At 38.6% G+C, this 12,899-nt stretch overlaps 1 non-coding gene across 1 annotated transcript; it reads left to right on the top strand.

The window, feature by feature from the left end:
- The first annotated feature begins 222 nt into the window (after positions 1-222).
- On the top strand, positions 223-329 carry LOC115831115. The gene has a single exon (XR_004026649.1). It is a non-coding gene; the product is annotated as a U6 spliceosomal RNA (small nuclear RNA).
- Positions 330-12,899: the final 12,570 nt, after the last annotated feature.

The following is a 12,899-nucleotide window of genomic DNA, read 5'->3' as shown; positions in this document are numbered from 1 at the left end:
CTAGTACAACCAAAACCAGGCATCAAAGTCAGCAGTTAAACATTCCAGGCTGGGCACAGTGGCTCATGCCTGTAATCTCAACACATTGGAAGGCCCAGGCAGGAGGATTGCTTGAGCCCTGGGAAGTGAAGTTTGCAGTCAGCCATGATCGTGCCACTCTATTTCAGCCTGGAAGACACAGTGAAACCCTGTCTCAAAAATAAATAAATAAATTCAGAACCAGTGCTCACTTCAGCAGCACACATGCTAACATTGGCATGACACAGAGAAGATGAGCATGGTCCCTGTGGAAGGATGACACACAAATTCACGAAGCATTCCATATTTAAAAAAAATTTCAGAACCAAGAAAATAAATGAATCAAAAGAAAGAGAAGACTCTGGTGATTCCTTTGATATTAGAAAGAATTGGCTGGGCACAGTGGCTCATGCCTGTAATTCCAGCATTTTGGGAGGCTGAGGCAGGCAGAACACTTGAGGTCAGGAGTTTGAGACCAGCATGGCCAATATGGTGAAGCCCTGTATCTACTAAAAGTATAAAAATTAGGAAGCCCCATATCTACTAAAACTACAAAAATTAGGCCAGGTGTGGTGGCTCATGCCTGTAATCCCAGCACTTTGAGAGGCTGAGGCTGGTGGATCACCTGAGGTCAGGAGTTCAAGACCAGCGTGGCCAACATGGTAAAACCCTATCTCTACTAAAAATGCAAAACTTGGCCAGGTGTGGTGGTGAGGGACTGTAATCCCAGCTACTCAGGAGGCTGAGTCAGGAGAATCACTTGAACCCGGGAGGCAGAGGTTGCAGTGAGCTGAGATCGCCCCATTGCACTCCAGCCTGGGCAACAGAACAAGACTCCATCTAAAAAAAAAAAAGGACAAAAATTAGCCAGACGTGGTGGCACATGCCTGTAATCCCAGCTAGATGAGACGCCAAGGCAGGAGAATCACTTGAACCTGGGAGGCGGAAGTTGCAGTGAGCTAAGATCACACCACTGCACTCCAGCCTGTGTGACAGAGAGAGACCCTGTCTAAAAAAAAATAAAATTAATTAATTAAATTTTATAATTTTTTAAATTTGTAATTCTGAGTTTGCAAGAAGAGTGAACTGTGGCCTGGTGACTGGCACACAGCATTTTAGAGTTCATGGCCTGCTCTCTGGGAAACTGTTTTAGCCAAAATTGTGACATCATCTCTGGCCACTCACTTTATTCAAAAGATCTGGCTCAAAATGACTATTAATGGAAATCAACTCTAGCCTCAAAAGCCAAAACCACTGCAGTTCTAAAGATATTCAAAAGAAGGTAATTAAGTTTATTAAAAAGCAATGAAGGGCCAGGCATAATGTCTCACACCTAGAAACCCAGCACTTTGGGAGGCTGAAGCAGAAGGATCATTTGAGGCCAGGAGTTTGAGACCAGCCTGAGCAACATAGTGAGACCCTGTCTCTACAAAATAATTTTATTTTATTTATATTTTTATTTTTTAGGGTTTTTTTGTCTTTTGTTTTTATTTTTTATTTATTTATTTATTTTTTGAGATGGAGTTTCACTCTTGTTGCCCAGGCTGGAGTGCAATGGCGTGATCTTGGCTCACTGCAACTTCTGTCTGCTGGGTTCAAGTGATTGTCCTGCCTCAGCCTCCCAAGTAGCTGGGATTACAGGTGTGTGCCACCATGCCTGGCTAATTTCTTGTATTTTTAGTAGAGCCGGGTTTCACCATATTTGTCAGGCTAGTCTTGAACTAGCAGATGATCTGCCTGCCTTGGCCTCCCAAAGTGCTGGGATTACAGGCAATGAGCACTGCGCCCAGCCCAAAATAATTTTAAAAATTAGCTGGGCATGGTAGTGTATGCCTGTTGTCCCAGCTACTCTAGAGGCTGGGATGGGAGGATCACTTGAGGCCAGAAGTTTGAGGTTGCAGTGAGACAGGATTGCACCACTGCTCTCCAGCCTGGGTGATAGGGAGAGATTTTGTCTCTAAAACGGACATGACGGAAGCAAGGAAGGGCTTCTCCTCCAAATACTACCACTTCATCTTGGGCAGTTACATGATTCCAGGAAATACAGAGAACCTACCTTGAGTACCTTTTTGGATGTATGCCAATGGGAAAACAAATCTCATTAATTAACTCATAGAACGGCTAAGAGGAAAGAGTCTTAGGGGATGTGTGGTTTCACTCCCTAATTGTAAACATGAGGAAATTGGGTACCAAAGAGACGAAGTAACTCACCAGGTAGAGAGAGAAGAGCCTCTCTTACCACAAGGAGTCTCTCATTGGAAAATGGGCAAAATTTGTTCCCTTCCTGTATTCTCCAGGATCATAGCCCAACATAGAATAGAAATGTCTCCACTTCAGAGGACAACCAGTTTGTCCTTTGCCCTTTACACCCCTTTCAGCAAGCAGTATTTCTCAGCTTTTTATTTGTGTAAACCCTTGAGTAGCACAAACTCCTGAGCTAAGAGACACTCCACTCTGTTTGCAATTGAGAGCAAAGGCTGGGGTGCTTGGGCACAGATCCAGGCTCCTTTCCCAGAAGTCTGGGGTGGCAGAAAAAAAAAAGAATTTATTTTTCACACACTGAGTAGAGATGTGGCTCATCATGTAGAGGTAAACCTTTTTTTTTTTGAGATGAAGTTTCGCTCTTGTTGCCCAGGCAGGAGTGTAGTGGCATGATCTCGGTTCACTGAAACCTCCCCCTCCCAGGTTCAAGCTATTCTCCAGCCTCAGCATCTCGAGTAGCTGGGATTGCAGTCGCCTGCCATGACACCCAGCTAAATGTTGTATTTTTAGTAGATAAGGGGTTTCACCATGTTGGCCAGGCTGGTCTCGAACTCCTGTTCTCAGGTGATCCGGCTGCCTCGTTCTCCCAAAGTGCTGGGATTATAGGCATGAGCCACCGCACTCGGCCTTAGAGTCGGTATTTTATAAAGAACAGAAGTTTATATAGCTCACAATTTTAGATTATGTCCAAGAGCCATTGACATCTGATGAGAATCAGATTTCCATATCACAAAATGGCCAAAGGCATGAGGATGACAGAAGGTGAACATAAGAGAGCTTACTTTTATAACAGACCCGCTTTCCTGCCAACTAACCCACTCAGGAAACAATGTCATTAGTTCATTCATGAGAGTAGATCCCTCAAAACCTAACATCTTCTTAAAGGTCTAACTTTATAATTTTATAATGATGGCAGTTAAATTTCTTTTTTCTTTTCTTTTTCTTTTTTTTTTTTGAGGCAGACTCTCGCTCAGTAACCCAGGCTGGAGTGCAGTGGCGTGATCTTGGCTCACTGCAAGCTCCGCCTCCTGGGTTCACACCATTCTCCTGCCTCAGCCTCCCAAGTAGCTGGGACTACAGGTGCCCACCACCACGCCTGGCTAATTTTTTGTATTTTTATTAGAGACAGGTTTCACTGTGTTAGCCAGGATGGTCTCAATCTCCTGACCTCATGATCTGCCCGTTGAGGCCTCCCATAGTGCTGGGATTACAGGCGTGAGCCACTGTGCCTGGCCAATGGCAGTTAAATTTCAACATGAATTTTGAAGGGGGCATTCAAACCATAGCAATGTGTTTTTATTAGATAATTAAATTATTTGATATTTTAAAAATTATTGATTTGCCATTACTTTTAATGGCAAAAACCGCAATTACTTTTGCACCAATAAAATAATGTCTTTGTTTTTCTTTTCATGCTGTCTTCTCGTTTTCTTGATTTTTTTTTTTTGCTTCTGTTGTTATGTGCTTTGATTGCCATTTATTTTCTTTTCTTTGTTTTTTTTTTTTTTTTTTTTTTTTTTGAGACAGAGTTTCACTCTTGTTGTCCAGGCTAGAGTGCAATAGTGCCAACTCAACCTCTGTCTCTCAAGTTCAAGCAATTCTCCTTCCTCGACCTCCTGAATAGCTGGGATTACCGGCACTTGCCACCACATCTGACGAATTTTGTATTTTTAGTAGAGACAGATTTTCTCCATGTTGGTCAGGCTGGTCTCAAACTCCCGGCCTCAGGTGATCTGTCCATCTCGGCCTCCCAAAGTGCTGGGATTACAGGCATGAGCCACCACACCCAGCCCCTTGATTCCTTTTTCTTTTGTGTGTATACTACAAATTTTCATTTAGTTACCAAGAGACTTAGATAACACATCTCATAGTTATAACAGTCTAGCTTATGATAATAACAATTCTACTTCGATGTATAGAAAGACTCAACAGTTTTACTCTTTTCAATACATGATTTATATCACACTTTACATTTTTATATTGTATATCTCATAATAAATTATTTAAGCTATATGTATTTTGGATACTTTTGTCTCGTAGCTTTTATTCCAAAGTTAAAAGTAATTCATCCACCACCATTACAGGTATCGTTAGTATTTTATTCATTTTTCTCCACCTATACCTAAATAAGGATATAATTTAATTCCAATATTTATTTTATATGTAATTAATCTCACAGCATTCTAAAAAATTATATTGTCTTTGCTTTGGAATATTATTTTCTTGTGTTCATATTGTTGTATTGTAGATCTTATATTTTGTGTAATAACAATAATATATTAATAACATAAATAACTTTACCTAGTATCTTTTAAATACTTATTAATTAAAAGGTTCCATTTTCATTAGACTTTTCTTAATTCTTCTAATGTGTTTTTTTGTGGAAATTTACTGCTATACATTGCATGCCAATAATTAAAAATGTCAGATTTTCATAAGTTCATAGTCACATTTGAAAACTGTAGTTATTTAAAGAATTATTTTCTGATACATCTATGCTAATATTCTGTATTTTATAGGTCAACATGTTTTATTTTTGTTTTTAAGTCCATTATACTGCATTTTTTTTATATGTTCCTTTTGATGATTTAATTGTATTTTTGTTTTTAACGTTACATTTATGATTTGGATGGTAATTTTTCACTCTGTATTATTCATAAAAATGTGGTGTTTAATGGGGCCAGGCGTGGTGGCTTATGCCTATAACCCCAGCACCTTGGGAGGCCAAGGCAGGCAGATCACCTGAGGTCAGGAGTTTGAGACCCGTCTGACCAACATGCAGAAACCCCGTCACTACTAAAGATACAAAATTAGCTGGGCATGGTGGCACCTGCCTGTAATCCCACCTACTCGGGAGGCTGAAGCAGGAGAACTGCTTGAACCTGGGAGGTGGAGGTTGCAGTGAACCAAAATGGCACCATTGCACTCCAGCCTGGGCAACAAGAATGAACCTCTGTCTTAAGAAAAACAAAATGTGGTATTTAACTCCAATATAAATCACTGGGTTTCACGTGGAACAAATTTTAAAAAACAAGTATAAGTCAGATATTTCTTTTTGTTTGTTTGTTTGGGTTTTTTTTGGATACGGAGTCTCACTCTGTTGCCCAGGCTGGAGTGCAGTAGCAGCAGGATCCAGGCTCACTGCAACCTCTGCCCCAGGTTCAAACAGTTCTCCTGCCCCAGCCTCTTGAGTAGCTGGGACTACAGGCATGCGCCACCATGCCTGGCTAATTTTTTGTATTTTTAGTAGAGATGGCATTTCACCATGCTGGCCAGGCTGGTCTTGAACTCCTGACCTCATAATCCACCTGCCTCAACCTCCCAAAATGCTGGGATTACAGGCGTGAGCCACTACACCCAGCCCCATAAGTCAGACATTTCTATTGCCTATAAAAGTTACTTATGTGATGTTTGCATGTATAAATATTGCCCCATTTTGTTTATTAATTATCTTGTTTATTTCTTTTCTTGGGCGGTTGTCAGTGTTTTATTGTCTGGATGAGTAGTCAGAAAGGCAGTCTAAAATTACCGTCTATTTATTGTTTGAATCTATGTTATTGTGTGAGAAGAACACTTGGTATTTGAAGTAATTTTTGAAAAATGTAACTATTTTTTAAGAGTTGTAAATATTTGTGATTAAAAACATAAAATTACCATCTTAAACATTTTAAAGTTATATATTTAAGCTATATGTTTAGTACTTTCAAGTATATTTACATTATATGAAACAGATCTCTAGATAATTTTATCTTTAAAAAGTACAGTCTAATGTTCAATAAACCGTCTTCTCCTTCTCTGTTTTCCACGTCTGAAGAACATCATTTTACTTTCTGTTTTGTCTGTCTCTTTTTGACTATCTTATTTTAGTCAACATATTTTTTCCTGTGTCTTTTTTAACAAATAAGTTATTCTCCTCTCAGTTCATATTCATCAGGAAATTGAATCATATCCAGAAGAATTAAAACTAAAAGACTGTTATGTTTGATAAAGCAATGCAGATTGTCATACTAATAAACCCTACAATTTCAAAGGTTTAGCAAAATAATATATTTTCTGCTTACATCACCATGCCCTTTGGCTTATTTCTGTTTAAGAAAACTTCTTCATGATTATTTGGAGATTAGATTTTTTTCTAAATTTTCTATCTGCATTCTCCTCTTTCTTCAGCCAATAGATCAAAAAAGATGCAAAGAAGACACATTTGCTTTTTATCCACACATCACTTCCAGTCACTATGCTGAGCAGAGTCAATGTGAGCAGAGCTGAGAATAGCAGTTTTCTGGCAGGACAGCCACTTCTCGGCAAAATATGACAAAATAAAAGTATAAATCTTTCATGGAAAGCTAACATGTTTTCAGCAAATTAAGCATATGCATGAATAAAATTCTTGTGGTAAAATAAAGATTCATTTTGTTGATTCCTATTGAGCTCAGGTAATAGCAAATAAACAGGCAGCAAATATAGAGCAAAAAAAAATTATTTGAAATAGAAATAATGTGGATTAAGATATTCTGTCAATTAAAGTAAAAATATTTTTATCTCATACTAATCATCTTACCTATAGTTGTATAATATCAAATGCTACCTTTTATTAACAACTGTACTTCATATAAGTATTCCATTTATATCACCCTTCTTCATTGTTTCAATGCCTTTTGCACTTCATATCGGTGAAAAACAGGCCGGCTGGTACCAGGAAATGGATGTGGTGCTATTGCTACTTGAAGAGTAATGATGAAGGGCACTTGTCTGAATTGTTCCCATGTGGCAAACACTGTTATATGGTCTAAAATAAACACATTTATTATTTCCTTCTAAATTTACTGATGAAATACAATTCTCAGCTAAGGAAGACTTGATCTCATTCAAATACATTTTATGAAATTTGATTGACATTTCAGTGTCTCTGACTTAAATGGCATATTGAAAATTTCTATGAATCCAAACAGAGTGTTATACATGAACAATGTTTTATTAAAAACCTTTCTGGGTTGGGTGCGGTGGATCATGCCTGTAATCCCAGCACTTTGGGAGGACGAGGCGGGCGAATCAACTGAGGTTGGGGGTTCGAGACCAGCCTGACCAACGTGGAGAAACCCTGTCTCTACTAAAAATACAAAATTAGCCAGGCGTGGTGGCACATGCCTGTAATCCTGCTACTGGGGAGGCTGAGGCAGAAGACTGACTTGAACCCGAGAGGTGGAGGTTGAGTTGAGCCGAGATCATGCCATTGCACTCCAGCCTGGGCAATGAGAGTGAAACTCCATCTCAAAAAAAAAAAAAGCCTTTCTCTTAAGATTCATAAAATTTCTTCATAATATAGAAGAAATGTGTTAACTATGTTCCCAGTAATCAACCCTGAACACTGAGCATTCTCAGTTCCCAGTATTCACCCTGAGTCATTCAGAAAAAATTGGTATCTCTGTAAGGAGTCAGAAAAACGTGTTTGGGGAAGGGTCACAACATTGCACATAAATGCGTTCTACATGCACCTGTTAGGATCTTAATCTAATTGGTCTGTCATTTGCATGGCTAGTTACTGGATCTAGTCACACTATTTTGTGTTTTGCAGATAATGACATCTGTTACCTATAAGTTTCATACAATAATTTGCTCAGCTGAAACATGAATCTTTTGCTAATTTACCCGAAATTGAGGGACTAGATTTGCAATTTCTAATCTTTCAATGTTAGAGCAAAGTAGAGAAGAGTAATGTGTGTATGTGGTATGCATTTTCTTACTTAACTATTAAAATTCTTCTCATGTTGCCTTGGACACTTTAGACAGCCACCCAAAAAAATTCCCTACTGTTTTTTTTTTAGCCAGGATATTAGATTTCAAAAGGTCAAGGACTTAACAATTGGGCTAAGCCAAACTCTTGTCTTTGCTTCTTTCAAAGAGCATGGCAATTATGACGAGACATTGAAAGATGTGGATCTGATGACTTTTATTTGATATCAAGTGTTTTTTCTAATTGTTTGCTCTAATTGTCTTACTGCATTAATCTAAAAGAGAAGCTAGCTACATAACAATTTATGCATTCAAGAAATGTTCATGCTACAATGATCAAAGTTCAATATTGTATTATAGAACAGTAGAATAGTCTAAAATTAGAAAGTCATATTATTATTAATAAATTCATTATTTTTTTCAACATTTTCCAATGTTGAAATTAAAGAATTGGCAAGGCTTTTTCATGATAAGTTCAATTCTAGGATAGTACTCACTGGTTTGCATGGTATTTTTTTCCTTTTTTTGGCAGGAGGGGATGGAGTTTTGCCCTTGTTGCCCAGGCTGGAGTGCAATGGCATGATCTTGGCTCAGCAAAACCTTCATCTCCCAGGTTCAAGCCAGTCTCTTGCCTCAGCCTCTTGAGTAGCTGGGATTACAGGCATGCACCACCATGCCTGGCTAATTTTATATTTTTAGTAGAGACAATGTTTCTCCATGTTGATCAGGCTGGTCTTGAACTCACAATCTCAGGTGATCCACCCACCTCGCCCTCCCAAATTGCTAGGATAACAGGCATGAGCCACCGCACCCTGCAGGTATTTTTGTTATGAATTATGTAAATCCAAGTTACCAGAATGCTGCAGAAGTGCTAATGTAATCAGAATGAAAATGAATACGGCCTTGTTGGTAGACTATTGGTATCCCAGAGGCTGATCATTTACTTCAGCTGTGTAGACATACTTCATAATGCCAGGGAGCCCTTTCAACCAAGTTGCCTTTATTTCCCATTGATGAGGTCATGTTCTGGTCTCTGTTTTTGTTAAGCTGCCCCAGATGAGGGGTGATTATTCCTTGCATAAATGAGATCCCTTCTTTTTCCTCTGTGATGAGATCCTCCTATTCTCCTTACTGAAAGCAACATGTTGAAGGCAGAATTGGAGACAATATACAAATATATCCCTTGCCATGTGGCCACCATAAACACTTTACGGCATTCCTTATCAAGAAGTTTGATTAATTTCAGGGAAGCAGGGATATTTTTCTATGATGTGCTCTTTCTCTTAGAAGCACCTCTGATTAAGTTTGGCCTAATCAAGATACTCTCTCTTATGATAAAAAGGAAGCCAATACATTAGTAATATAAATACATGAATACTGTTTCACCACAGTCACACACATTTTGTGACACTCAAGAGAAATGGATTACATGGCAGGTGTGCACTGAAGTGGAAACCTGAGGGTCACCTGAGAATTTTGTCTACTCACCTGAATAGATTTCTAAAATCACCTTTCAGTTGCTTTTGTTGTCTTTCTGAGTAAACAAAGATATCATCTGCAAATAATAATTAATTGAACTGCTTTTCAATTTTATTCATTGAAATAATTATCTTTTTCTGGCTTATATGAAGTATTTCTTATTTGTAATATACATTCACATATATGCACATATATAGCAATACAAATGTATCCATTTTCATTTTTGTTAAATTTTTAAGAATGGATGTTAAAGGTAACTTCTTTTCTGTTTGAAGTGTTTTTATTGTTTATTCAAGAGTATTATCTCTGGAGTTAAAGTTGATACTTTTTTAATAGTGGCTCTGCAATTGTGAGCCAGTTATTTCTCTCTCTGGATTTTTTTCTTTTTTTTGTAAACTGAGGATAATAGTGACACCTTTGTTTTTAAGTTACCATGTCTATTAGTCCATTCTCACACTGCTGAAGAACACACCAAAGACTAAGTAAATTATAAAGGAAAGAGGTTAATTTGACTCACAGGTCAGCGTGGCTGGGGAGGCCTCAAGGACCTTACAATAATGGGAGAAGGTGAAGGAGAAGCAGGTATCCTTTTCACTAGGTGAAGGAGAGCAGGAAAAATTACTACTTATAAAACCATCCGATCTCATGAGAACCCACTCACTATCATGATAACACCATGAGTATCATTCTGCCACTGACCCCTTTGAAATCTCATGCCCTTTTTATATTTCAAAACCAAACATGCTTTCCCAACAGTCCCCCAAAGTCTTAACTCATGTTAGAATTAACCCAAAAGTCTAAGTCCAAAGTCTCATCTGAGACAGGGCAAATCCCTGCTACCTGTGAGCCTGTAAATCAAAAGCAAGTTAGTAACTTCCAAGATACAATGGAGGTACAGGCAATAGATAAATTCTCCCATTACAAATGGGAGAAATTGGCCAAAACCAAAGAGCTACAGGCTCCATGCAAGTTTGAATTCCAAAGGGGCAGTCATTAAGTCTTAAAACTCTGAGATGTTCTCATTTGACTCCATGTCTCACATGTGGGCCATGCTGATGCAATGGGTGGGCCCTCGTGGCCTTGGGAAGCTCCTTTATGGACTGGAATTGTGTGCCTGTGGCTTTTCTAAGTGCACGGTGCAAGCTCATGGTGAATCTGTTATTTAGGGGTCTGGAGCATAGTGGCCTTCTCACAACTCCAGTAGGCAGCTTCAGTGGGGACTCTGCATGAGGGCTCCAACCCCACATTTCCCTTCTGCATTGCCCTATCACAGGTTATCCATGAGGGCTCTGCCCCTGTAGAAGACTTCTGCCTGAACATCCAGGCATTTTTATACATCCTCTGAAATCTAGGCAGAGGTTTCTAGAGCTTAACTCTTGTCTTCTGTGCATGCGCGTGGCCAATACCACACGGAAGCCACCAAGGCTTGAGGATTGCACTTTCTGAAGAAACAACGCAAGCTGTATTTTGCCCCTTTTAGCTGCAGCTGGATCTGGAGCAGCTGGGATGCAGGGCACCTAGCCCCAAGGCTTCATAAAGCAGTGGGCCCTCCCTGGGTCTCGACCATGAAACCATTTTTTCCTCCTAGGGCTCCTGGCCTGTCATAGAAGAACATGTCTCAGATCTTTGACTTGACCTGAAGACATTTTCCCCATTGTCTTTGCTATTAACATCCAGGTTCTCTTTACTTTTGCAAATTTCTGCAGTGTCTTAAATTTCTTTTCAAAAAAATGGGGTTTTATATTCTACCTCATGGTCAGGTGCAAACTTTCCAAACTTTTATGTTCTGCTTCCATTTTAAACATAAGTTTCTCATCTCCATCTGAGACAATCTCAGCCTGGACTTTATCATCTATATCACTATTAGCATTTGGGTCAAAAGCATTCAACAAGTCTCTAGGAAGTTCCAAACTTTCCCACATTTTTCTATCTTTTTCTGAGTTCTCTAAACTGTTTCAACCTCTGCCTATTACCCAGTTCCAAAGTCACGTCCACATTTTCAATTATTTTTGTAGCAGTGCCCCAAACTACCTGTATTAATTTTCTGTATTAGTCTGTTTTCACACTACTATAAAGATACTACCAGAGAATGGGTAATTTACACAGAAAGGAAGTTTAATTTACTCACAATTCTGCATGGCTGGGGAGGTCTCAGGAAACCTACAGTTATGGCGGAAGGCAAAGGAGAAACAAGTACCTTCTTCACTAGGCAGCAAGAGAGAGGCAGAGCAGAAAAAACCACCACTTATAAAACCACCAGATCCTTTGAGAACTCACTTACAATCATGAGAACAGCATGGGGGAAAATTACCCCCATATTCCAATCACCTCCCACCAAGTCCCTCCCTTGAAACATGGGGATTACAATTTGAGAGAAGATTTGGGTGGGATAAGATTTTACAGTAACAAATTCAATACAAGTCACAGAACATAGATTTTTTTGAGAATCTCTGAGGTTTCCAGGTTTCTCATTAATTATCCACCTTATTAAAATAATCTTTTTTGTTCAATATTGTTTTTCTGTTCTGAAAATGCATACAAACTCACATACAAACACATTCACTTGCTACATAACTTTCTTATGTGTGTGTATATATATATATATATATATATATATATATTTTTTTTTTTTAATGGTGTCTCACTCTGTCATCCTGGCTGGAATGCAGGTCTACCACCTCAGCTCACTGCAACCTCTGCCTCCCAGGACCAAGTGATTCTCCTGCCTCAACCTCCCTAGTTGCTGGGAATACAGGCACTTACCACCAGGCCCAGCTAATTTTTATTGTATTTTTAGTAGAGATGGGGTTTCACCATGTTGGCCAAGCTGGTCTTGAACTCCTGACCTCAAATTATCTACCCCCGTCAGCCTCCCAAAGTGCTGAGATTACAGGCATGAGCCACTGTGCCTGGCTGATATATCTTTAGAGTAATATATTTGTATATATAACTCTATGTAAATCAAAACTAAAAGTCTGTTTTTGTTTGTCAGCAGAGAGGCCACATGTACAAAAAATATATAAAACAAACTTTTAAAAATATTTAATCAAGACTCAGAAATGTATGAATATTAATTATACTCATGCAATTTTTATGACCATAAAATGACCCTATGGTTAGTAATAATCCAATTGCACATATTAAAATAAAACTGTATAATGAGATTGTTTGTAATAAAAAGGATAAATACATGCTCAAGGTGAGGAATACCTCATATACGCTGCTGTGATAATTAAATAATGTATGCCTGTGTTAAAATATCTCATATATGCCATAAGTGTGTATGCACACTATCTACCCACAAAAATTTTTTAAAAATCTAAATAGGGTGAAAAAATACAAATTTGATTTATGAGAACAAAATTCTTCTACTTATTTGCAGTTTAAACCACTGGCAGGACAGGTGTGGT

Source organism: Nomascus leucogenys, chromosome 17, assembly GCF_006542625.1.
Source record: "Nomascus leucogenys isolate Asia chromosome 17, Asia_NLE_v1, whole genome shotgun sequence".
In the NCBI taxonomy this organism is placed as follows: Eukaryota; Metazoa; Chordata; class Mammalia; order Primates; family Hylobatidae; genus Nomascus; species Nomascus leucogenys.
Note: the sequence above shows the minus strand (reverse complement) of the source record. Positions and strands in the feature narration are given on the sequence as shown.